The following is a 27,276-nucleotide window of genomic DNA, read 5'->3' on the forward strand; positions in this document are numbered from 1 at the left end:
GGAGCTCAGCAAAGAAATCCTAACATCCTACAGAGACCAGACTAAGAGACAGGTTTATCTGATTCCATGTGGTTTGGTATTGCATACCCTGGATTCTAGGGCTTACAGATAAGGCAAGGACTCTATAAACCAGCACTACTGAGGAACTTTATCCCCTAATGAGGAAGGAACTGAAAAAAACTAACAGAGATGATTTGGATCCAGACTTAGCACTTCCAGATGCTTCTAAATGCTTTCTTGTATTTGTCCATGAAACAAAAGGTACTGCAAAGAGTGTTTCAACGAACAGTTTAGGGCCATGGAATTGCCCTTTATTGTACATGTGCAAACTACTGGAACCTATAACCTCAAGCTGGCCCATGTGTCTAAGACCTATGGTGGCTGCCACCATTAGTGAAAGAAACAGAAGGGTTGAGTCTGGGTCAGAATCTTCAACTCTTATCACCCCATAGAGTTGTGTCTGTCTTTTTCTCTTGCCTATCTGGCTCATTATCCACCTCTTGGCAAACTCCTCTTGTTGCTCTTATCTGCTTGTTGGAGGCCCTAGTCACCTCCAGAGGAGGTTTTTTGCTGTTCCTGACTCAAAGTAGCTCTAATTGGTTCTTTTTCTGGGTTGTGAAGTCCCCAAAGAGGGCCTGAAACTTCCTCTTTTTGCCAGAGCCCTAAGTCACTTTCTCCTTGGGGAGGTGCTCTCAGAAGCATCCCACGGAAGCACTGGAGACCTTGACCACTTGCATGGTGCAGCCCAGGTCCTCCTTATTCTGGTGTCCCATGGATGCAGGCTGGCTGAGCTGGGCATCTCCATCTTGTGTGTGTGGGCAAGGTTCTGCAGATAGTTCAGCTCATTTTCTGCCATGTATTCTTTCTTGGCCTGAATCCTCTTGGTGAACTGGTCTTCCATGGGATCAGTGCTCTCAGACACCTCAGTTGAACTTGTAGCCACAACAACATCTTCACTGGCTACTCACTTCGTGACACAAGATGTTGGTCCTCTTCTTGCGATGGATTCCCTTAAGGCACTAACTTCTATTTATTAGGGGAATGCACTTTATTGGGTGAACAGTCTATAGGCTATGCTGACTATGTACTTATGCCATTCAAGGTTTTTTATCTTATGCCCCAATAGTAGCCGGGGTGATCTCTTATATTACCATTAACTGGGAATCTAAGCCCATTCTGCAAAGTACTCTGATTGGATGTATGAACAAATGTATTTGGGTGCGTTCAAATGTTTGTATGTCTGGGTTTCTGTCTGGCTGTCTGGCTGTCTGGCTGTTTGTCTGTATAATGCATGCCTTGATGGACAATATAATCTTCTAATGACCAGGATGAGGACAGAATGGACAAAAGGCTGCAGGGCCTCCTGAAGCAGAAAGAACTGGTCACTGAGCAAAAGGCCTTGGCTGAGAAGATGCAGCATCATTTTTGTGTCACTGAGATGAGTTAAAAACATAGGATGGGGGACACTAGTAGATTACTTGTAATCTGCCAAGTAGTACTTGTAAACTGCCTTTTTGGGTATCTGAATTTCTACATAGTTCTCAGTGTCTGTCAGCTAGGAACAGCTCAGAATATTGTTCCAGTCCATTTTAAAAGAAATTCTTTCCATGAAATATATGTGATCCATAGAGATTCTGTCTATTGTGTACCCATCCTGCCTGTCTGAGCTCTCTAGTATTATCTGAGCCCATTCCCTTTAAGTCTCCTCACAAATATTTTTACAATACCCATAAAAATGGAAGGATGTAATTTCTTTTCTGTATGAACATCTCCTTTAGAGTTCAATGCTTTTCCTTGGGAAGATTTCCATGAAGCATATACTTGCTGATTAAATATTACTCAAGTGTGCATGTACTTCTTGAGATATTGTTTCTCTGGGTCTTTGCAGATATCGAGGTTGTCAAGTGGAACCCAGGCAGATTCCTGCACTGGAGTAAAAATAATAACCTTCATTTCAGTGATGGCCAGGCTTCTAAGGCCTTCACATTGCTTTCTAGGTTGTTCACATCTCTCCTCAACTGATATTGAGACATTGCAACATGATATTAAAATATCATATATATGGACGATTGGAGTAATGTGGTGTTCATAGTTCAGTTTCTAGCATTTTTTAAAGCTGAGAAAATATGCAGGCCTGTAGGATCTCTTACCCTTCTCTCTTGGGCATGAGAGAATGACCTCGGCTGAAATATCATACTGGATTATCCTGCAGAATAGTGCTGCTGTGGGTTGGGTAACTGACATGGCAAGTCCTCACCAGGCCTTTTCCTCCCCTAGGTCTGAAATACTCCAGTAGAAGGCTGCACAGTGCAAAGACCAAGACTACAGCTCTCAGAGACAGAACTGTCCACCAGGAGCACTGAGTGTGCAAAGAATGTCAACACTTCTCCCATCTCATTGCTAATAACCAGAGCAATTTTGGGCTGCATATTTGTACCTTTACTTTGGTTTCCTCTTTGTGATGAGGCTTTTATTTTGTCTAGCATATGGTCGAGCAAGAGTTATTTTGGAGGACTTCAGAGGAATGCTGATGGACATTAAGAACTGTTGGGCATTCAGGAGGATTCTGTGAGTGACAGTTTTTGCTAGCCCTGATGGATCATCAAGTATAATTTCATGGAGATCAGTCATGCAAATTTGAAAGACCTTGAGATATCACGTGTAACATGTCTCATGCTTAACCTTGTGAGGATTTTTCCCTCAACAACCAAACCACCCCAATGAGGCATGTCTACATTCATCTTGAAGAGATTATTACCATCTTGCCTGCTGTTTTGCTGTTTGCATAGATCAGCAACAGGCTATAGGTGTATGTTGGAAAATCTGCAGCAATTGAATGCTGCTTAATGTAGCTGTTGCATCTGTTTTTGGTTTGAAGTTTGATTGCTCTATGGGTTTGGTTTTCTTTGTTTTCATTTCAAATTTTGTTATTTCTTTGTTAAATTTTTGGTTTTAATTAATATACTATATTTCTAAGACTATATACATTCAACTCATTGACTCCCCACTTTAAGATGTTGTTGAATAAAGTAATGTGTGCTTATAAATAAAAATGTCGTATTAACATAAATAAATCCTTTACTCATAAGAACCTCCTGAGTCATGCCTGGTTCTACCTCCTGTAACAGCACAACTATAAGGCAACAATGGTTTTCTGCAAGTGTCATGCAACTTATGCTCCATATTCAGTTCACAGCCAGCTAGAGCTGCACAGAAAACTGTGCTCTCGATGTAGATAGTGTGTCATGCTCAGTGGATCTCACTTTCGTGATGAAAAATATCCTTGCTGTATCCTTGTGCTCATAAATTTAGCTATCTTTATAATGAACTACTCTGTGGCTAATCATGTTGGACAAACAAAGGAGAAACCCAGAAGTATTTCTCTAATACACTAGAGGAAAGAAAAACATTCAGTAAAGGAATATAAAAGAGATCAGGACACACAAACCTGTACGCCTGTGGATTCCTTGAAATATAGCATCAGCTATGACTGCAGATTGAAAGAATTCCACCAATTTTGGAGGAACAAATATTTTTATTATTATTGGTAGTGATTTGTTTGTTAATATTATCAATAATGATATTTTTGCTGGGTTCTTTCCGATATATATCATAGTTTCTTTTGCGGGGGAGGGGGAGGTGTTTCAGTTTTGAATTATTTCTTTTTTTCAATATTTATTGGATATTTTTATCTTCCTTTCAAATATTATGCCCCTTCCAAGTTTTCACCCAGAAAACCCCCTATTCTCTCCCCACAACCCCTGCTTCCATGAGGGTGGTACCCCACCAGCCCAACCACTCCTCCCACCTCCCCATGTTGGTTTGCATACAATTCTGCCAGCGGCCAGCAGAGGGCAGTGGATTTCACCCGGACCTGAAGTGACAGAGGATTGTTAGGTCCTCTTAGGTCCTCTGGGATTTAAATTCTCAAACAGATATGCCTTGTCTCCAGTCCCTCTCCTGGACTTTAGTTCTTCCTTGGGTGGTGAATTAGTTGAACTGGATCACACACAAAGGGAGAAGTTTCTTGAGTCCTGTAGGGACACATACAGGAGTAGTCATGCTAAGGGTCTAAACTGCCAGGCATCCATGTAGGGATATCAGTGCATTGTCAGGGTTGGAGCAGATCTCTCACATCTCATCCTGGAAGGCAATGCAGATTGAGGCCCATCAGATGAAATGCAGAATTGAGGAACTCTCCTGGGAGTGGAGCTGTAAGTAAATCATGTTGATGAACAATCAAAGCAAGCTATAGATTAGATTTGGGTATGGAATCTACAGCAGAGACCACACACCTCTGGTGGAGAATGTATGCTTTCTAGACCAGGATGAGAAAGGTTTGGTAGATGCTGCTATTTTACCACATTAGATCTCACAGTATAATAGGAAGTGTTTTTTTCCCCAATAAATAAGTGATTCCTGTGATGTTAACTGAATGATGTGACTTTTAAGACCATATGTCAGAGACATGATGCTAGAAGGAAGGTATTCCATCGGTCTATAGATTTCTGCTGTCAAACCAAGGTCAAAAGGAATCTACTCTTTATGAATGATAGAGAGACATACACAGAGTACCACTTTGCAGATACAGAGCTTCTTCAGTACCATGCCTGAGGTGATCAGAGTGAGTTATCTCAGCAAGTCCAGGAACTTGCCTCCAACTCTCCAAAGACACGTGTGATTTAAGGAAAGAACAAACCTGACACACACTGTCTTCTGATTTTAACGTTTTTGGAGGTGCAAGGTCTTAGCCCACAGAAACCAAGACATCTAGTTAACATTCCTTTCTTATGCTCTAATCCCTTCATCTGATATAACCATGAAGATGCATTAGTTTGTGTTTCATTTGAGGGATTTCATTGGCTATATATTTTTGCTTTCTAGAAGCTATAGAAACTAGGAAGGCCTGAAGCAGAGCAATTGTCTCATGAAAAAAATATGCCTTAAGGGAAAGTGATTACTGAGAATATGTAACTGAGCTGAGACTTATTTTTTTGCCTTTTTTTGGGGGGATTTTTTTTGTTTACATTTTAAATGGTATCCCCATTCCTGGTTTCCCCTCCTGAAACCTGATACTGCAGGCCCTTCCTGCTTCTATGAGGGTGGTCCCTCTCCTACCCACACACTTGCTCCTCTCTACCACCCTGACATTCCTCTACGCTAGGGCATTGATCCTTGAGAGGACCTAGGGTCTTTCCTCCCATTGATGTCAGACAAGGCTATCCTCTGCTACATGTGCAGAGCAGATGGAGTCATAGGTCTAATTCTCTGTTTTCCAGGGGAGGAGGTTTATTCCCTGGGAGCTCTGTGGTGTCTGGTTGGTTGATGCTGTGTTCTTCTTCTGTGTTGCAAACCTCTTCAGCTCCTTCAGTCCTTTCTCTAATTGCCCCATTGGGGACCCAGTTCCCAGTTCAATGATTGGCTGCAGGCATCTGCTTCTGTATTTGTCAAGCTCTGGCAGAGCATCACAGCAGACAGCTATATCAGACTTCTGTCAGCACCCACTTCTTGGCATTTGCAATACTGTCTGGGTTTGGTGTTTGTATACAGGTTGGATCCCCTAGTTGGGCGAGTCTCTGGATGGCCTTTCCTTCAGTCTTTGCCACACGTGTTGTATCCATATATCCACCAGTGAGTATTTTTGCTCCTCTTTCTGAGAAGATCTGAAGCATCCATACTTTAGTCTTCCTTCTTTTTGAGCTTCTTGTGGTTCGTGAATTATATCTTGGGAGTTCTGCACTTTTTATCTAATACCTGCTTATGAGTGAGTGCATACCTGTGTGTTCTTTTGTGATTGGGTTACCACACTGAGGATGGTAGTTATGGATTCCATGCATTTGCCTAAGAATTTCATGCAGTCATTGTTTTCAATGAACTGGGACTCTCATGAGACAAGCAGTGCTCTTAATGGTCTTCACTAGATAGCTCGTGTAGTAGTCAGGTATACTTAACAGATTTTATATGATGAAACTCTTGGTTCACATAAAGGTGATTTTTTTGGAATAATTCAAGAATTTGGAGCAGCTAATTCAACAATAGCTGATTATGAATGGAGAGTCCAAGAATGCAGGGGCTGCTCACTGCATGAGGAGGCTGATGTATCAACTTGTCCTCAATATATTCTTGAATCCTGAATAAACTGGTTCTGATTGCATTTGGAAAAAAATGGACATGCTAGTAAGGTCAGTGCAAGCATGTTACAAATAAGAGTTTCTTTAGCTTTAAGTTAGGTTTCTAGAAGAAATAATGGTCCAGACTGTATCTGCATTACACTTGTGGATTCAGACTGAGTTAAGCAGATGTTCCTCACAGTTGTGCCCTCTATTTTTGGTTTGATTTAATTCCAGATGAAGTCCAAGTTGAAAACCAAGAATAGCAATCACAATCATATTCTCTGGAGAGCACTGGTTACACTGAAAGATCAAAGGTAGAAATGAAGATACATCTAGTTTTCTCTAGAACTCAAGGTCATAATGACATTTAAGGGGCTCTTTGTGACCGTAGATTCTTCAAATATGACTAAATAACTTATCTCTCATATTTTGAGGGACATGGGGAGGAATAATAAATCAATTTCAAAAAGTCTGTTTTTTTCCCTAAAATATGGATTGAAATTCAAATAATTATAATCCATCTAATAGTAGTTGTTCCTGAAATGAAGATAAGAGAGGGTAAAGTAGTAGTCTTTAAACAAAAAATTTTAAAAAAGGCCCAAAACAGCAACCATTTAGGACCAAGACACAAACAGATTTTGCCAGGCCACTTGATTTTGGTCTAGAATTTCTGCAGATCAACTTTTGGTCATTCCACGAATTTTGTGTGTGTGTGTGTGTGTGTGTGTGTGTGTGTGTGTGTGTGTGTGTGTATGCTTCCACCCTTAAATAGGAGAAACAAGGGAAGACTACCAAGTGCTCTTGTTTGTAAAGAACAACTAGAAGCATCCAATTACTTTCAAAGCAAAGATGTTTTATTTTATGATTTGAAGTTTCTCCTAGTGTCAGAGAAGCAGGGGTGGAGGCAGCAATACTAGGAAACAGGAATGAGGAAGCTTCCATTTACTTAAGCCTTTGTTGTTTCTCAGTACATCACTTTAAACACTCTTGTCTCTATGGAGGATTACTTCTGGCTAATTCATAGTTGTCTTTGCATTTTAAGTACATTAATATACAATATTTTATTATATATTTTCAGACTATTGTTAGGGGAATTTTCCCCAGATTTTTTCACAGTATTTTTTTCCTGGCATACAGGAAGGTGAAGGAATTTGTGTGTTCATATAGTATTCTGCATTTATAAATGTATTTATCAGTCTTAAGAGGCTGTGGTACATTTTTAGAGTTTTAAAAATAGTATCACCCCATCTGAAAATGAGAACATTTTGACTTCTCCATTTTTCATTTGTATTCCCTGGGTCTTCTGCAGTTGCCATATTGTTCTAGGTAAGAATACAAATACCCTATTTCATAAATATGGAAACAGTAAATTCTTGCCTTGTTCCTGATTGCAGTGGAACTGCTTTGAATTTTTTACTCTTTAGCATGATGCTAGCTTTGGGTTTGTTGTATCTTGCCTTTATTATGTTGAACAATATCCTAAATAGCTATAGCTTATCCAGGAGTTCTGTCATGAGTGCATGTTGGATTTTATTATAGGCCATTCTTTTTTGCACCTAATAAGATGGTGGTGTCTTTTTTGCCTTTAATCATTTTATGTAGTAGCATACATTCATTGATGTATGTATGTTAAATCAAACTTGTATATCTGGGTTTAAGAAAGCTTACCTGATTGAAGATTATCTTTTAATGAGGTCTTGAATCTGTTCACAAGGATTTTATTGAGAATATGTGTGTATAGTTGGAAATTAGTCTGTCATACTCTCTCTTCCTCTCTTTCTCTGTCACTTGTCTTTAATTCTATCTCCCCCTCTCTTTCCCTTCCCATTTGCCTCCTTCTCCCTCTGTCTCACTCTCTCTCATTTTTTTCTCTGTCAATTGTTGGATAATACAAGATTCGACATAGAATTTTATGTATGAGATCCTTTTGTCTACTTTATGGAATAGTCTAAGCAACTGTAAATGCTCTTTAAATGTCTAATAAAATTGTAAAACTGAATATATAAGGTGCTATGATCTTTTAGGTGGGAGATTTTAAATACCTGCCTCTATGTCATTGCTTAGTATGGCGCAGTTTAAATTATGCACTTTAAGCTGATTTAATATTGGTTTATCAAATACATCCAGTAAATCATGAATACTTTAAAAGAATATTCTAGTTTTGGGAATATAAATATAAAAAGACTTGTGTTTTCTCCATTTTTCTTTTCTTCTCTTTATTTTATTAATTTCATTCATTCTTTTCCCTAACTTGGCCAGAGGTTTTGACAATCTTGCTAATATTTTCCAAAAACCAACTCTTCTCTTGAGTCATTATATTTTTCTCCTCACTGTACTGATTTCAACCATTATGAGTTGGATGTACATGTTATAACCCTTTCACAAGGCTCAAAGACCACCCTGAAAGATGGGGCAAAGAGATTGAAGGTATCCAAATTGAGGGGGGATCAGAGGGATAGTGTGTCTTCTGGGTACGAGGAGTGCTGCCCTCATGACACATAGCAACTTTGGTTCCCTGAACAGCTTCAAGCCAGTCAACCGTCAAGAATGTAGTGAAAAGGCCTGAAGCTCCTACTCATAACTGACATACTGTGGAGAGTCAGTGTCTTCTGTTGGAGGGTTGAACAATTTCTTGTAAGGGTTTATCATGGGGGCTATTAAACAGTAATTTAATATAGCAGATATACAAACATAGGATTCAACCTCTCTGATGAAAACATAATTATATTATATTATAAACATTATATTATATACATACACAACTTCACGCAAGCGTGTGCATGCGAGCACATGCATGTGCACGAGAGCGTGCGCGCGCGCGCACACACACACACACACACACACACACACATATATGTATATGTTTACATTGCAAATATCATTTCCTAAACTGGTCTTTCTCATTCCGATCCTGTTTTGTTTTAAGAGGGTGCTCCCCCATCTATATACCCATTTCCACTTCAGCCTCTAGCATCTCCCTTCTCTGGGATCTCAAGTTTCCACAGGACCAATTGCCTCCCATCCCAGAGATGGCAGATGAGGCAGCTCTCTTTTCCATATGTTCTGCTCCCCATGTAGCAGAAGCCATGGACTGGCCCATGTATACTCTTTAGTTGGTGGTAAATTACGTTCCTGAGCCTCTGAATCATAAACTTATTTGATATTATTGTTCTTCCTATTAGGTTCAAATCCCATTCAGCTCCTTCAGGCATTCCCCTAACTCTTCTTTTGTGGTCATCAGACTCAGTCAAATGCTTGTCTCTGAATATCTGCATCAGTCTCAGTCAGTTGCTTACAGAGTCCCTCAGAGGACGGCCATATTATGCTCTCATCTGCAAGCACATCTTGGTATCAGGAATAGTGCCAGGATTTGGAGTCTGGGATGAAATGGTTGTCATGGAGGGGTAGTCTCTAGATCACTTTTCCTTCAGCCTCTGCTCCTCTTTTGTTTTTGCATTATTTTAGACATGGCAATTGTAGTTTAGAATTTTTGAGATGTGTGGGCGACCTCATCCCTCCAATGGGGGACATATCAAAGTACAGGTTCTACCTTCCTGCTGCTAGGTATTTCAGCTAACATCATTACAGTAAGTATGTGGAAGCCTCTTGCATCCCTGGCATCTGGGACTTTCCAGGGGTTGACCAAGTTCTACACCCCCCACTGATGATCAATTTTATTCATCCCCCCTTTCCTCTAGATTTATCTCCTTTATCTTCCCATACTTCCCCTTTGTCCATCCTTCTCTGCCTCTGGCTAGTTCCCTGCATCCCTCTGTCTCCCAGGATTATTTTGTTCCCTATTCTAAGTGGGTTTCAAGCATCCACAATTTGGCCCTCTACACTGTTAACCCTCATGTGATCAATGATTTGCATAATGGGTATTCTGTACTTTGGGGATAATTTCCACTTGTCACTAAGTACATCCCATGTTATGTCCTTTGTGACCTCTGTTACTTCACTATTTTCCAGTTCCATCCCTTTGCTTACAAAGTTCTTGATCTCCTCATTTTTAATACCTGAGTAGTATTCCTTTGTAAAAATATAGCACACATTCTGTATTCATTCTTCAGTTGAGGTATATCATGGTTGTTTCCAGCATACAGCTAACATAAGTAAGGCTTCTATGTACATATTAGATCATGTTTGAGTATATGCACAGAAGTGAGTGGTATAGCTGGGTCTTCAGGTAAAGCTATTTGCAATTTTCTCTGAACCTCCACATTGATATCCAAAGTGGCTATACAGATAGTAATCCCACCAGCAATAGAGGAATGTTCCACTTTCTCTACATCCTAGCGTACTCTGTTACTGCCTAAGTTTTTTATCTTTGCCATTCTGATTGGTGTAATGTAGAATCTCACGTTCATTTTGATTTGCCTTTTTCTGATAACTAAGGATGTTGCACATCTCTTGATGTGTTTCTCAGGCATTGAGATGCCTCAGGTGAGAATTTTTGGTTTGGCACTCTACCCCAGTTTAAAACATGGGTGTTTGCTTGTCTGCGAGTCTAACTTTTTCAGTTCTTTGTATATTTTGAGTTTTAGCACTCTCTCAGATGTAGGGTTGGTAAAACACTTTTCCTAATCTGTAGGTTGCTTTTTCCCACTATTGACAGTGTCCTTTGCCTTAATGAAAGTTTTCCTTTTTATGAGATTTCATATATCATTTGTTGGTTTTAGAGGCTGAACCTTTGGTATTCTGTTCCTATAAATGTCTCTTGTGCAAACATGTTCTAGGCACTTTATGACACTTTCCCTTCTATTACCTTCTGCATATCTGCTTTTATATGGATGTCCTTGATCCACTTGGACTAGAACTTTGTAGGAGGTGATAGAAATGAATCAATTTGCACTCTGCTACATGCAGACCACCAGTTAGGCTAGCATCATTTACTAAAATGCTTTCTGTTTTACATTGAATAATTCTGGAATCTTTGTCAAAGATCAAGTGATCGTAGGTGTGTTGGCTTATTTAAGGGTCTTCAATTCTATTTTGCTCACCTACCTGTTTGTGTGACCAACACCCTGAAGGTTTTGTTCCCACTATTTCTTTGTAGTACATCTTGAGGTCAGGAATGGTGATTTGCTTAGAAGTTCTTATATTGTTGAGAATTGTTTTGGCCATTCTTGTTTTTTTCTGTGAAGAATTGGGTGGTAATTTTTCCCCATTTCTCCCAATTTATTTTAATTGTTTTTATGTTTATTAACTTGAGTATTTCTTATTTACATTTCGAGCCAACATCCCACTAACCCTTCCCTCTCCCCTTCTATATGGGTGTTCCCCTTCCCATCCTCGCCCCATTACCACCCTCCCGACAACAATCACGTTCACTAGGTGTTCAGTCTTGGCAAGAACAAGGGCTTCCCCTTCCACTGGTGCTCTTACTAGGCTATTCATTGCTACCTACGAGGTTGGAGCCCAGGGTCAGTCCAGGTATAGTCTTTGGGTAGTGGCTTAGTCCCTGGAAGCTCTGGTTGGTTGGCATTCTTGTTCATATGGGGTCTCAAGCCCCTTCAAGGTCTTCCAGTCCTTTCTCTGATTCCTTGAATGGGGGTCCTGTTCTCAGTTCAGTGGTTTGCTGCTGGCATTCGACTAGGTATTTGCTGTATTCTGGCTGTGTCTCTCAGCAGAGATCTACATCTGGTTCCTGTCGGCCTGCACTTCTTTGCTTCATCCATCTTATCTAATTGGGTGGCTGTATATGTATGGGCCACATGTGGGGCAGGTTCTGAATGGGTGTTCCTTTAGCCTCTGCTCTAAACTTTGCCTCCCTATTCCCTGCCAAGGGTATTCTTGTTCCCCTTTTAAAGAAGGAGTGAAGCATTCGCATTTTGGTCATTCTTCTTGAGTTTCATGTGTTCTGTGCAGCTAGGGTAATTCAAGCATTTGGGCTAATAGCCACTTATCAATGAGTGCATACCAAGTGTGTTTTTCTGTGATTGGGTTACCTCACTCAGGATGATATTTTCCAGTTCCATCCATTTGCCTAAGAATTTCATAAGGTCATTGTTTTTGATAGCTGAGTAATATTCCATTGTGTAGATGTACCACATTTTCTGTATCCATTCCTCTGTTGAAGGGCATCTGGGTTCTTTCCAGCTTCTGGCTATTATAAATAAGGCTGCTATGAACATAGTGGAGCATGTGTCTTTGTTATATGTTGGTGCTTCTTTTGGGTATATGCCCAAGAGAGATATGGCTGGGTCCTCAGGTAGTTCAATGTCCAATTTTCTGAGGAACCTCCAGACTGATTTCCAGAATGGTTGTACCAGTCTGCAATCCCACAAACAATGGAGGAGTGTTCCTCTTTCTCCACATCCTTGCCAGCATTTGCTGTCACCTGAGTTTTTGATCTTAGCCATTCTCACAGGTGTGAGGTGAAATCTCAGGGTTGTTTTGATTTGCATTTCCCTGATGACTAAAGATGTTGAACATTTCTTTAGGTGTTTCTCAGCCATTCGGCATTCCTCAGCTGTGAATTCTTTGTTTAGCTCTGAACCCCATTTTTTAATAGGGTTATTTGTCTCCCTGAGGTCTAACTTCTTGAGTTCTTTGTATATTTTGGATATAAGGCCTCTATCTGTTGTAGGATTGGTAAAGATCTTTTCCCAATCTGTTGGTTGCTGTTTTATCCTAACCACAGTGTCCTTTGCCTTACAGAAGCTTTGTAGTTTTATGAGATCCCATTTGTCGATTCTTGATCTTACAGCATAAGCCATTGGTGTTTTGTTCAGGAAATTTTCTCCAATGCCCATGTGTTTGAGATGCTTCCCCACTTTTTGTTCTATTAGTTTGACTGTATCTGGTTTGATGTGGAGGTCCTTGATACACTTGGACTTAAACTTTGTACAAGGTGATAAGCATGGATCGATCTGCATTCTTCCAAATGCTGACCTCCAGTTGATCCAGCACCATTTGCTGAAAATGCTATCTTTTTTCCATTGGATGGTTTTGGCTACTTTGTCAAAAATGAAGTGAAGGTGTGTGGGTTCATTTCTGGGTCTTCAATTCTATTCCACTGGTCTATCTGTCTGTCTCTGTACCAATACCTTGCAGTTTTTATTACTATTGTTCTGTAATATTGCTTGAGTTCAGGGATAGTGATTTCCCCCTGAAGTCCTTTTATTGTTGAGGATAGTTTTAGCTATCCTGGGTTTTTTATTATTCCAGATGAATTTGCAAATTGTTCTGTCTAACTCTTTGAAGAATTGGATTGGTATTTTGATGGGGATTGCATTGAGTCTGTAGATTGCTTTTGGCAGAATGGCCATTTTTACTATATTAATCCTGCCAATCCATGAGCATGGGAGATCTTTCCATCTTCTGAGGTCTTCTTCAATTTCTTTCTTCAGAAGCTTGACGGTCTTATTTTACAGATCTTTTACTTGCTTGGTTAAAGTCACACAGAGGTATTTTATATTATTTGGGACTATTATGAAGGGTGTCGTTTCCCTAATTTCTATCTCGGCTTGTTTCTCTTTTGTGTAGAGGAAGGCTACTGATTTATTTGAGTTAATTTTATACCCAACCACTTTGCTGAAGTTGTTTATCAGCTTTAGTAGTTCTCTGGTGGAACTTTGGGATCACTTAAATATACTCTCATATCATCTGCAAATAGTGATATTTTGACTTCTTCTTTTCCAATCTGTATCCCCTTGATCTCCTTTTGTTGTCTAATTGCTCTGACCTGAACTTCAAGAACTATATTGAATAAGTAGGGAGAGAATGGGCAGCCTTGTCTAGTCCCTGATTTTAGTGGGATTGCTTCAAGTTTCTCTCCATTTAGTTTAATGTTAGCAACTGGTTTGCTGTATATGGCTTTTACTATGTTTAGCTATGGACCTGAATTCATTTTCTTTCCCGGACTTTTATCATGAAGGGGTTTTGAATTTTGTCAAATACTTTCTCATCATCTAATGAAATGATCATGTGGTTTTGTTCATTCAGTTTGTTTATATAATGGATCACGTTGATGGTTTTCCGTATATTAAACCATCCCTGCATGCCTGGGATGAAGCCTACTTGATCATGGTGGATGATTGTTTTGATGTGCTCTTGGATTCGGTTTGCCAGAATTTTATTGAGTATTTTTGCGTCGATATTCATAAGGGAAATTGGTCTGAAGTTCTCTTTCTTTGTTGGGTCTTTGTGTGGTTTAGGTATAAGAGTAATTTTGGCTTCATAGAATGTATTTGGTAGCGCTACATCTGTTTCAATTTTGTGGAATAGTTTGGCTAGTATTAGTATGAGGTCTTCTATGAAGGTCTGATAGAATTCTGCACTGAACCCATCTAGACCTGGGCTCTTTTTGGTTGGGAGACTTTAATGACTGCTTCTATTTCATTAGGAGTTATGGAGTTGTTTAAATGGTTCCTGATTTAAATCTGTTCCTGATTTAACTTCGGTACCTGGTATCTGTCTCGGAAGTTGTCCATTTCCTCCAGATTTTTAAGTTTTGTTGAATATGGACTTTTGTAGTAGGATCTGATGATATTTTGAATTTCCTCTGATTCTGTAGCTATGTCTCCCTTTTCATTTCTGATTTTGTTAATTTGGACACACTCTCTGTGTCCTCTTGTTAGTCTGGCTAAGGGTTTATCTATCTTGTTGATTTTCTCAAAGAACCAACTTTTGGTTCTGTTGATTCTTTGTATGCTCCTTTTTGTTTCTACTTGGTTGATTTCAGCTCTGAGTTTGATTATTTCCTGCCTTCTATTCCTCCTGGGTGTATTTGCTTCTTTTTGTTCTAGAGCTTTTAGGTGTGCTGTCAAGCTGCTGACATATGCTCTCTCCTGTTTCTTTCTGCAGGCACTCAGATCTATGAGTTTTCCTCTTAGCACAGCTTTCATTGTGTCACATAAGTTTGGGTATGTTGTACCTTCATTTTCATTAAATTCTAAAAAGTCTTTAATTTCTTTATTTCTTCCTTGACCAGGTTATCATTGAGTAGAGCATTGTTCAATTTTCATGTATATGTGGGCATTCTTCCCTCATTATTATTGAAGACCAGCTTTAGCCCGTGATGTTCTGATAGGATGCATGGGATTATTTCTATATTTCTGTATCTGTTGAAAATTTTGGTCAATTTTGGAGAAAGTACCCTGAGGTGGTGAGAAGAATGTATATCCTTTTGCTTTAGCATAGAATGTTCTATAAATATCTGTTAAGTCCAGTTGGTTCATGACTTCTCTTAGTCTGTCTATGTCTCTGTTTAATTTGTTTCCATTATCTGTCCATTGATGAGAGTGGGGTGTTGAAATCTCCTACTATTATTGTGTGAGGTGCAATGTGTGATTTCAGTTTTAGTAAGATTTCTTTTATATATGTAGGTGCACTTGTATTTGGGGCATAGATATTTAGGATTGAGAGTTCATCTTAGTGGATTTTTCCTTTGATGAATATGAAGTGTCCTTCCTTATCTTTTTTGATGACTTTTAGTTGAAAATCAAAATTATTAGATATTAGAATGGCTACTCCAGCTTGCTTCTTCTGACCATTTGCTTGGAAAGTTGTTTTCCAGCCTTTCACTCTGAGGTAGTGTCTGTCTTTGTCTCTGAGGTGTGTTTCCTGTAGGCAGCAGAATCCAGGGTCCTCATTGCATATCCAGTTTGTTAATATATGTCTTTTTATTGGGGAGTTGAGTCCTTTGATGTTGAGAGATACTAAGGAATAGTATTTAGTTTTGCTTGCTTTCTGTTATATTTGTATTTGGATGTATGCTTTTCTTCTCTTTGTTTTGTTGCCAATACAATTAGTTTCTTGCTTTCTCTAGGGTGTAGCTTGCCTCCTTATGTTGGGTTTTGCCATTTATTATCCTTTGTAGGGCTGGATTTGTAGAAAGATATTGTTTAACTTTGGTTTTGTCATGGAATATCTTGGTTTCTCCATCTATGTCAATTGAGAGTTTTGCTGGATACAGTAACCTGGGCTGGCATTTGTGTTCTCTTAGGGTCTCTTGGCTCTGTCCAGGATATTCTGGCTTTCATAGTCTCTGACGAGAAGTCTGATTCTGATAGGTCTGCCTTTATATGTTACTTGACCTTTTTCCCTTACTGCTTTTAATATTCTTTCTTTCTTTTGTGCATTTGTTGTTTTGACTATTATGTGATGGGAGGAGTTTCTTTTCTGGTCCAATCTATTTGGAGTTCTGCAGGCTTCTTGTATGTTTATGGGAATCTCTTTCTTTAGGTTAGGGAAGTTTTCTTCTATGATTTTGTCGAAGATATTTACTGGTTCTTTGAGCTGGGAGTCTTCACTCTCTTCTATACCTATTATCCTTAGGTTTGATCTTCTCATTGAGTCCTGGATTTCCTGTATGTTTTGGACCAGTAGCTTTTTCCATTTTACATTATCTTTGACAGTTGTGTTGATGATTTCTATGGAATCTTCTGCTCCTGAGATTCTCTCTTCTATCTCTTGTATTCAGTTGTGATGCTTGTATCTATGGCTCCTTGTCTCTTCCTTTGGTTTTCTATATCCAGGGTTGTTTCCCTGTGTCCTTTCCTTATTGCTTCTATTTCCATTTTTAATTCCTTCAACTGTTTAATTGTGTTTTCCTGGAATTCTTTCAGGGATTTTTGTGATTCCTCTCTATAGGCTTCTACTTGTTTATGTATGTTTTCCTGCGTTTCTCTAAGGGAGTTCTTCACGTCTTTCTTGAAGTCCTCCAGCATCATGATCAAATATGACTTTAAATCTAGATCTTGCTTTTCTGGTGTGTTTGGATATTCAGTGTTTGCTTAGGTGGGAGAATTGTGCTCCGATGATGCCATGTAGTCCTGGTTTCTGTTGCTTGGGTTCCTGCGCTTGTCTCTCACCATCAGGTTGTCTCTGGTGTTACCTTGTTCTGCTATTTCTGACAGTGGCTAGACTGTCCTATAGGCTTGTGTGTCAGGAGTTCTGTTTTCCTGTTTTCTTTCAGCCAGTTATGGGGACAGAGTGTTTTGCTTTCAGGTGTGTAGTCTTTCCTGTCTACTGGTCTTCAGCTGTTCCTGTGGGCCTGTGTCCTGGGTCCACCAGGCAGGTTGCTTGGAACAGAAAAGTTGGCCTTACCTGTGGTCCCATAGCTCAAGTTGCTCGTGTGGGGCTTCTTTTGAGCTCTCCGTGAGGGCGGCAACCAGGAGGGCCTGCGCCACCTTTTCTGGGAGACCCCATGCACTGGAGTCCCAGATGGGATTAGGTGTTTTCCTCTGGAGTCAGAAATGTGGGCAGTGTGTAGTCTCTTCTGTCTTCTCAGGCATGTCTGCCCCTCTCCCTCCCATGGGATTTGGGTGCAGAGAACTGTTGACTGTGTCCCTTCAGGTCTGGGCAGTGTCTGGAGTGCGGGGGTTGGGGCACCTGCTGCTCCAGTGCCCCATCTTCTGGTTCCCAGAGGCCGTATACAGTTTCCTCTTGGGCCAGGGATGTGGGCAGGGGTGGGCAGTATTGGTGGTCTCTTCTGCTCTGCAGTCTCAGGAGTGCCCACCTGTCCGGGTGGCGAACTCTCTCTCCAAAGGGGTTTGGTAGTAGTGAGCTGTGGGCCAGGATCAGCGAGGTTGGGACTCCAGCTAAAAACCTGAAGTGTCCAGTCCCAGAGGAATTTTGTCTCTGTGTGTCCTTAGACACAGGCAGGTCGCTTGGAGCAGAATAGTGGGACCTGTGGTCCCACGGCTCAAGTTTGCTCGTGGGGGGATGCTTTTGAGCTCTCCATGAGGGCGGCAACCAGGAGGGCCTGCACCGCCTTTTCCGGGAGCCCCCGTGCACCAGGGTCCCAGATGGCGTTAGGTGTTTTCCTCTGGAGTCAGAAATGTGGGCAGAGGGTAGTCTCTTCTGGCTTCCCAGGCATGTCTCCCTTTCTCGCAATTTGGGTTGTAATTTCGATGGAGATTTTTTATCTGTAGATTGCTTTTGTTTAGGTGACTTTCTTTTAATATGCTCCTTCTACTGATCCATGAGCATGGGAAATCCTCTCATCATCTGAGGTCTTCTTTGATTTCTTTCCTCAGAGAATTCAAGTTCTTGTCCTATGGTTTTTCACTTGCTCAGTTTGAGTTATGCCAAGATATTTTAAATTATTTGCAAGTATTGTGAAGGATGTTTTTTCTTTAATGTCTTTCTCTGCCCATTTATCCTTTGTGAAGGGAAAGGTTACTGTTTAGTTTGAGTTAATTTTATGTATCGTCAATTTGATGAATTTTTCTTTTTTTATCAAGTATAGGAGTACTGTGGTAGGATATGTTGGTTGCTTATGTATCCTATCATATCATCCTCAAAGAGTGAAAACTTATCTTTTCCCTGTTTGATTTGTATCCATTTCATATCCTTTAGTTGTCTAATTTCTCTAACTTGTACTTTGAGGAAAATAGTGGAGACTGCCTTGTCTTGTCCCTGAAGTCAGTGAAATTGTTGCATGTTTCTCTCCACTTAATTTGATGTTTGCTGTTGGTTTGCTGTATATTGCTTCTATTTTGTTGAGGTATGTGCCTTGCAACAGAATCAGCTGAGACACCAGCACAAGTCTTGCCTCTTTCAAAAAAGGAAGTTCAGTGAAAACGAAGACTTCCAAAGAAGCTTTTCAAATCTAGTTATGCAAGCACCCCATCACTGTCCATGAGTCCTATTTATACTTTCTCCAAACATAACATATTCTCCCTAGAGGCTGGCCTCACCAAAACATCACATGGTTCTGACTAAGCAAAAACCATGTGGCTCTGCACTGCATGATACATTCAGACAGTACTTCTTCAAGTTACTTTTAGGCAAATTTGATTCAATGACCTTTTGAATGACAGAATCAGAGAGTGGTTAAAGTGAGTAATTTACTTAGAACATTTTCTCAAGGATTTAAAATTTCTCCAGCCCTGTTTGATGAGACAGAAAGTGCTGACTTCCTGTCCTCTTCTCAGAAGTTTCTCATGACCCAACTCTTATACTATGTACATGATCTCCTCCTATCCTTGATCCTGAACTATATTATAAAGGGGTCTGGACGAAACTGATGCAAGAGTTCCAGGCAATGTGCTACAGAGTGTGAGCTGAGAAAGTCCAACTTTGTTCATAAGAGCATACCTATATTAGACACCAACTTAGTGGAAGCATAGGAGCCTGGCAAAGGAATTCTGACATCCCATAGATACCAGACTGAGAGACAGGTTTATCTGATCCCATGTGGTTGGGTATTGTATACCCTGAACACTAGGGCCTACACATATAGCAAAGCCTCTATACACGAGCATATACATGAAAGACTCTATCCCCTAATGCTCCTGGAAAAAAAGTAGCAAACACACTGAACAAGAGTAAAAGGGAGGAAATAATCAAACACAATGCCGAATTCACTGAAATAGAAATACAGAGAAAGATAAAGAGTCAACAAAACCAAGAACTGGCTCTTTGAAAAACTCAATAAGATAGAGCAACCTTTAGACTAACTACAAGGCACAGTGATTGTATCCAAACTAACACAATCAGTAAGGAAAAGGGGGGGAAATAACAACAGAAAATGAGGAAATTCAAAGAAATCATGTCTCAGTAGAAAAGCTTGTACTCAACAGAAGTGGGGAATCTAGAAAAAAATATGACATTATACACAGATACCATGTACAAAGTTAAATCACATTCTGTTAAACTATCTTCCCAGTTCCATAACATCTATGGAAATAGTAGTCTTTATAACTGTCCTAACCAAAATAGCCCTGCAAATACGAGGGCACTAGGTCTCTAATCTGGAAGGAGAGTGCACAAAACATTTTTGAAGCTTTAAAGACAGAAGATTTGGATCCAATTCCAGAACTTCTATATGTCTCCAAACATTTTCATTCATAAGATCATGAAAGAAATGTTACTGCAATAGGTGTGTAACCACTCACTGTAGTTACATGTAATCGCTGTGTAATGTACCTGTCCAAGTTAATGAACCCTGCAGCATCAGCCTGCCCACTTGTCTAAGTGCTGTGTTTGCCACTGCTATTGGTATAGTTAACTCTGGGTCAGAAACTTAAACTCATATAACAGCATGCAGTTGAGGCTTTCCTCAAAGGAACACCAGAACCCTGTATTTTTATTGCATGTGTGAAACAGTAGCAAGTTCTATTCCTGAACCATTCTGGAATTTGGATTGAAAAAAACAGGGCCATCGATCCTGTTATGCTCTTACCTAATGTTGACCCAAACATGCTCATCAATGATTGTATGGGGAAACCAACATTTTCTAAATAATCTGTCTAGAGGTATTGGACACCCTACATCCTATGAAAGTTTTTGATGTAATGCACTATATGGATGAAAACACCTTCATTAAACATGGAAACAGGTACAAAGAGGCTTTAGCAGTTACTGCAAATGAAATAATAGGGACCCAAGACTTAGAGCCAGAGTACATGGTGAAAATGAATACTTGTCATTGCATACGAGAAAAGTCAATATCCTTTTGTTACTGCACATATCCATGGTATGATCTAAAGGGAAAGAAGTGTCCTCACAGCTTCCAAAAGGACATGAAAATCAAAGAGTAATTCTTAGCTCTCCTGGTGATTATTTGCATTACTCCATGAGATCCTTGGTTTCAAGGCTAAGGATATCATATTAATGTCTACATAGAGGCCAGAGGTTAAGGGCACTGACTTGGCTGCCCCAAACTAGCCCAAAGAACAGTGGGATGTACTGACATTCTGCTGAATACTGTGACCCACCGTTACCTGAGACTCCATGGTATGACCATGGGAAATTTGAGAATGTACAAAGGACAAAAGGAGAGCTTGAGCCCAAAGATTGATGGAGGACACCATATGAAGGATTGCTCTGCCAGAAAATATTGGCAGAGCTCTGGTAACTAACCTTCACCAGGCACCCTGTCTGGGGTCCAAAATACTGAGTTGCTCACACTTAAATATGTTGTAACTAGTCTTGATAGGCTGGCCTTGTATATCTAAGCAATGTGTCAGGTCTGTAGTAATGTAAGTCTAAAACAGGGTAACTTCTTTCAGAAGTGGGCAATATGAGGTGCTGAGACTATGGTCAAGAGTGGGAAACTGACTTCTCTGATATCTGCCAGATAGGGGAGCTTAAGGGTACATGATTGTTTTTAATGAAGCCTTTTCCGGGTGGGAAGATGTTTTCTCCACCAGACTGAAATGCTGAAAAAATAACTACAAATCCCTCCAGGTAGTGTTCCAAGCATTTTACCACTCCCTCAGGATTGTTTCAGATAGGAGCTGAACATTCATACTCAAAACTTGTCAATTAAAGGTAATGATATATGTTTAGATGGGAAATTTATTGCTCATGGGGACTTCAGAGTTCTGGTCACATGCAAACAAAGAAAAGGACATTACAGTTTACAGCACAAAACTTTCATTAGTGTCAAAGAAAGGGTGCATAGGCCTCCTATTTAACTTGGGCCTATTGTACCACATACATGGAGGGATTCATCCATATAATTTTAAAGTTTGAAATACCTCGTGCATTGTTTTTCAGGTTCACAGGTAAGTAGTTGGCCAAAATCTCTAACCAATTCTCTTTCATTATCCAGGCCCTCTAGTTCTCCATAAAGGCTAATGATTGAACTATCTTGGAGATCCATTGGACTTCTGACTTCCCCAAACTTCCCCCAGTTCCCACTTTGAGCCTTGTCATCCTGATACAGTCTGCTGAAGGGGGTAGCCAATGTTAATGAAATCAATTTCCACTCTTACACCTGTGTGGTTAGGCAGTATTTTACAATGGCTTCTGCAAACCCTTTTGAAGAAGGCAGAAGCCACAGGTGACAGTGTCTAAGAGACTCCCTCAGGCACTTAAGAACAAATGAAACTTGAGGTTTCACTAGATCTGAGGCTTTTTCATTCCTTATCTATCCTTGTTAGTCTTAGCTATATTATGAATACAGGATCATGGTACAGCCCACAACTAACTCGGGTCTGGATCTGAGAATTCAGGGAGGTAGATATTGGAGAACTCATAGTTGATGAGACCATGTAAAGGACAGTGCCTGTTGAACTTTGCCCACTGATGTGTACTTTAATTTTCTGGTTGTATTGGAGATTGTGAGGATGTGGGACTTTGACTTATTTTTTTTCTTATGCAAAGGTAAGTTTATTAAGATAAAAAAAGACAATGAAACAGGGAAAAAAGACAATGAAACAGGGAAAAACTTCCAGGACAGAAAGTAACATGGTATCTGTTGGATGTGGCTGCTCATTTGTAACCTCAGCACTTGGCCTGAGTGAATTCCAGGCAGACTTGCTTAGCTCCATAGAGAATTCCAGGACAGCATTTGCTAAATCTAAAACCCAAGCCAATTAAACAAAAACCACCTGCTACAAATAAAAGGACAATCATTTTTCTGAGTAACTAGGTTAATTACCATTATTTAGTGTGGTTCCAAATTATTGTGTCAAATGCACCACCTGAACTAAGATCAAGAATCACTATATTTATTTATAGTTAGTGCCAAAAAATTGAGTTTTCCTAGTTCAAGGAGCCTTTTTATAACCATTGTAACTTTGTTTTTTGCAAGCATACTCCACATTGGTACCCAGGTCACTAGCTTCACATACAACTTTTAATGACAGCAAAAGTTAAAAGCAACGCCAGGTACCCGTATACCTTTACATACTTGTAATTCCCCCCCCATTCTCCCTGCTTTGATAAATATACAAGCTTTATTATAAAAATAAAGTGAAATGTTGAAACCAATCTACTATACCCTAGAAATTTGATCAACCTTTACCCAGCTTCCAAAGTCAAGATAAAAAGGCAGGCCTTAACTTATTTTTGGTTCTGACCATATTAGTTCTATAATTCTCATATTCTCAAAATACATCAACTTCCTGTCAGCATCTCCATTAATTCATAGTACAGCACTGACTTGAGAGGAGGCAAACCTGTCCTTTCAATGTCAAGCTCATTGAGGACAGCGGCCATCTCCTGAACCAGCCTACAGTACTTACATTTCTAGCTTTCCAGATCAGGTCCAGAGGGGAAAACACTTCTTTCTCCTCTTCACTCCTTGGTTTAGAACTCCTTTCTTCTTGCCACCAAAAGCCTGCAGCCTGGAATGCTTCTTGCCCCATAAGCCTCCTTTTGTTTTCCCTCCTTGACCTGGCAGGCCACCCTTTCTTCTGCTTGATAGTCCTTGCTGGACTATTTTTCTCTTGCCTATCTGCCTCATTATCCTCCTCTTGGCAAACTCCTCTTGGTCTTCTTCCCTCATCTGCTTATTGGTGGCCTTGGTCACCTCCAGAGGAGGATTCTTGTTGTTCATGACTCGAAGTAGCTCAAATTGGTTCTTTTTCTTGGTTGCGAAGTCCCAAAAGAGGGTCTGAAACTTCTTCTTGCCAGAGACCTGGGGGGCTTTCTCTTTGGGGAGATGCTCCTGGAAGCATCCCACCAAAGCTGTGGAGACCTCCACCACTTGCATGGTGCGGCCTCTGGTGTTCCTTGGTTGAAGCCGTCCGAGTTGGGTTCTGCAGATGGTTCAGCTAGTTCTTGTCCACACATTCTTTCTTGGCCTGAGTCCTCTTGGTGAACTGGTATTCCATGGGATCAGCGCTCCTAGGCACCTCAATCAGCCACTCCTAAGTGTCATCCTGGGCAAGCTTGTAGCCAGAACAGCATCGTCACTGGCTACTCGCCTCTTCCCAAAGGATGTTGTTCCTCTTCTTGGGATGGATAACCTTAAGGCACTCGAACTGCTGAAAGCAGGTGAGTGGCAGTGGCTGGTGCAGAGGTTTCTTTCAGGGCAGACTTGTGGCGGGCTCTTGCAAAGCACACTACCACTGCCTCCTCCATGGGCTCAGTCTGGGTCTACAGTTGCCATGGCTGGTTCATGAGAAGCTGCCTGTTTTCCTGTGCCAGGGACCACAGCTCAGCCCTTCTAGAGGGCCTGGCCTGGTACAGCACCATCAGGGGGTTGCTCTCCAAAGCCATCAGGTTGCCCAGTTCAAACTCCAGCTCTAGCTCCTTGTGTACCAGAATTCATTGCAGCTTCTCTGCTTCTTCCTGTCCTGCCTTGACCAGCAGCAACTCCACACTCTGCCCCCCCTCCCATGGCTCTTGCTTGAGGCTCGGTTCTTTTGAGGACTTTAACTTTTAAGAATGGACAAAAAGTTTACAATTTGATGTTTTCCCTATACGTGAGGACCTATGTTGCCAGGGCAATGGAGTTTTCATTGCACAAAATGAGAATGTAAGACAGAGATTTCAGGAAAATACATGGGTGAATATATTGAAACCATGTCCCCTCTCAAGGCATACTCAATGGAACAATATACTCCAACTTACATACTTTTAAAGGTGTAGGAAAAAGATATTGGCCTCTGGGAAACAGCAAAAACTGTGGTAATTGGACTGTATGTCACATGAATGGACCCTGGTTTATATATTTCAAGGAGAAGAATCTCCCTCATTCAAGGTCTTTAGATCTTTGGGTGTTAACAAATATTTTATACCCATATCAAGGTCTCAACCAACTCTCCCTATCCTCAGCAACTGAATTGTAATGAAATAGTGAGAACTCTGTAGCTCTGGAAGACGAGTGTGCAAATGGGTATTCCCTGGCTCGAAAGTGAGTCTCTGGAAAAATCATTCCAGAAACTGGTCAGTTTGGGTAGAGGTACTTAGCAAGTAGGCTATGGCATTTCCCAGTGACATCATCAGTAGCTTCTTTCCTGGACATTCTCTTGTATTCAGGAGAACCCTAGAATATTCTGTGATATCACCAGTGTTGTAGTGACATCAACTGCCTCTGCACTATCACTTCAGAGCCTAATGGGCTCAGAAGCAGGCATGTTCTCTAGGCTACTCATTCTATTTCAGAGGGAGAATTGTATATATGCAGAGACCAGACCAAGGCAGAATGAGGCCAGCCTTCTATCACATTGGAGAACAACACAAAGTAAAGAGTTCTAGGGAAGGCCCAATGAGTACTAGGCAGGGATAGGGGAGCTTCCTGAGGGAGGTTGGCTTGAGCTGGTCCTTCCAGGAATAGGTCTTATGATTTGGAGCCTCAATTTTCCTAAATGGCTGACCCAGACTCAACAATTTCTGATCAATATGTTGACAGAGAGCCAAGAATTGATACATGTCAAGTGGCTTTCCTTGGAGCTCTTTCATGTCATGGGGAATGCCAAAGAATACCAGGATGATTCTCTGTAAGAATAACAAAATCCTTCTCAGGATAGGCTGCTGAAGTACTTCATTCTCAGCAATGTCCTGTAGGTTACATGGGTAATTGATGCCAGGAGGGATACTTTCCTGGCCATATATCAAGGTCTCAGTTATGTTGTACTCGAACACACATAATTAGGGATTCAAGATATTAAGCAGCCTGGACTCAAGGACTTACCTGCCTTTCATCAGATATTAGCTGAGAATGTCCTCCATTTCTTCTTGTTTGGGCCAGCTTTTGCATTTCAGCGCCAGGGTACTGGCATTAGAAAGTGTGGTATATGTCTATGGTGGCATATGTCATCATCTGTCTATGATGGTGGGGAACAGGGACATAGCTGAATTCAGCTTAAAGATATCTTTCTTGATCTGTCAGGGATTCACTGTGTCTCTAGAACTGTTTGTCCTCAGACTTCTGTTTTAGACTAAGCATAGTTTTTCCTGTAACTATGTTCTCATATATGCCAGTTTACTTGCATTTATCTACCAACAGAGTTTGCTCAAAAGGCAACATCCCATCCCTCCATGACCCCTGATGAGGAGGAAAAAATCAAGTGTTTAGAGAGACTGAAAATTGTTCTCCACAATATGCAAAATGAGAGAGAAGAACTCCAGGAAATTCTTTCTTTTTAACCCAGAAAGGACTTAAACAACAGATAGTCACAATGCAAGTTCTTTGTTGACTATCTTGAGATATCTCTCTCTTTTTTTTTATGCAGGTATTTCTTATATACATTTGGTGCTATTCCTTTCCGGTTTCCGGGCAAACATCCCCTAATTCCTTCCTCCCCTTCTTTATGGGTGTTCCCCTCCCCATCCTCCCCCATTGCCGCCCTCCCCCCAACAATCTAGTTCACTGGGGGTTCAGTCTTAGCAGGACCCAGGGCTTCCCCTTCCACTGGTGCTCTTCTAGGATATTCATTGCTACCTATGAGGTCAGAATCCAGGGTCAGTCCATGTATAGTCTTTAGGTAGTGGCTTAGTCCCTGGAAGCTCTGGTTGGTTGGCATTGTTGTACATATGGGGTCTCGAGCCCCTTCAAGCTCTCCCAGTTCTTTCTCTGATTCCTTCAATGGGGTCCCTATTCTCAGTTCAGTGGTTTGCTGCTGGCATTCGCCTCTGTATTTGCTGTATTCTGGCTGTGTCTCTCAGGGGCGATCTACATCCGGCTCCTGTCGGCCTGCACTTCTTTGCTTCATCCATCTTGTCTAATTGGATGGCTGTGTATGTATGGGCCACATGTGGGGCAGGTTCTGAATGGGTGTTCCTTCAGCCTCTGCTCTAAACTTTGCCTCCTATTCCCTGCCAAGGGTATTCTTGTTCCCCCTTTTAAAGAAGGAGTGAAGCATTAGATTTTGATCATCCGTCTTGAGTTTCATTTGTTCTAGGCATCTAGGGGTAATTCAAGCATTTGGGCTAATAGCCACTTATCAATGAGTGCATACCATGTGTGTTTTCTGTGATTGGGTTACCTCACTCAGGATGATATTTTCCAGTTCCAACCATTTGCCTCGAATTTCATAAAGCCATTGTTTTTGATAGCTGAGTAATATTCCATTGTGTAGATGTACCACATTTTCTGTATCCATTCCTCTGTTGAAGGGCATCTGGGTTCTTTCCAGCTTCTGGCTATTATAAATAAGGCTGCGATGAACATAGTGGAGCACGTGTCTTTTTTATATGTTGGGGCATCTTGTGGGTATATGCCCAAGAGAGGTATAGCTGGATCCTCAGGTAGTTCAATGTCCAATTTTCTGAGGAACCTCCAGACTGATTTCCAGAATGGTTGTACCAGTCTGCAATCCCACAAACAATGGAGGAGTGTTCCTCTTTCTCCGCATCCTCGCCAGCATTTGCTGTCACCTGAGTTTTTGATCTTAGCCATTTGAGATGTCTCTTAAGCCCATATTTCTTCACATCATGGTAGTCTACAACGCCAGGGTATACTCATGGCGAAAATAATTTTCCTGATTCCATCTTAAACATAGAATGTGAAGTTATATATATAAATCCATTTATT

At 40.8% G+C, this 27,276-nt stretch overlaps 1 pseudogene; it reads right to left on the minus strand.

Moving 5' to 3' along the window:
* Positions 1–23,055: 23,055 nt before the first annotated feature.
* Positions 23,056–25,500, minus strand: LOC116905580 (annotated as a pseudogene).
* Between the last annotated feature and the right edge of the window lie 1,776 nt (positions 25,501–27,276).

The sequence above is a fragment of the Rattus rattus genome, chromosome 7 (assembly GCF_011064425.1).
Source record: "Rattus rattus isolate New Zealand chromosome 7, Rrattus_CSIRO_v1, whole genome shotgun sequence".
Taxonomy (NCBI): domain Eukaryota; kingdom Metazoa; phylum Chordata; class Mammalia; order Rodentia; family Muridae; genus Rattus; species Rattus rattus.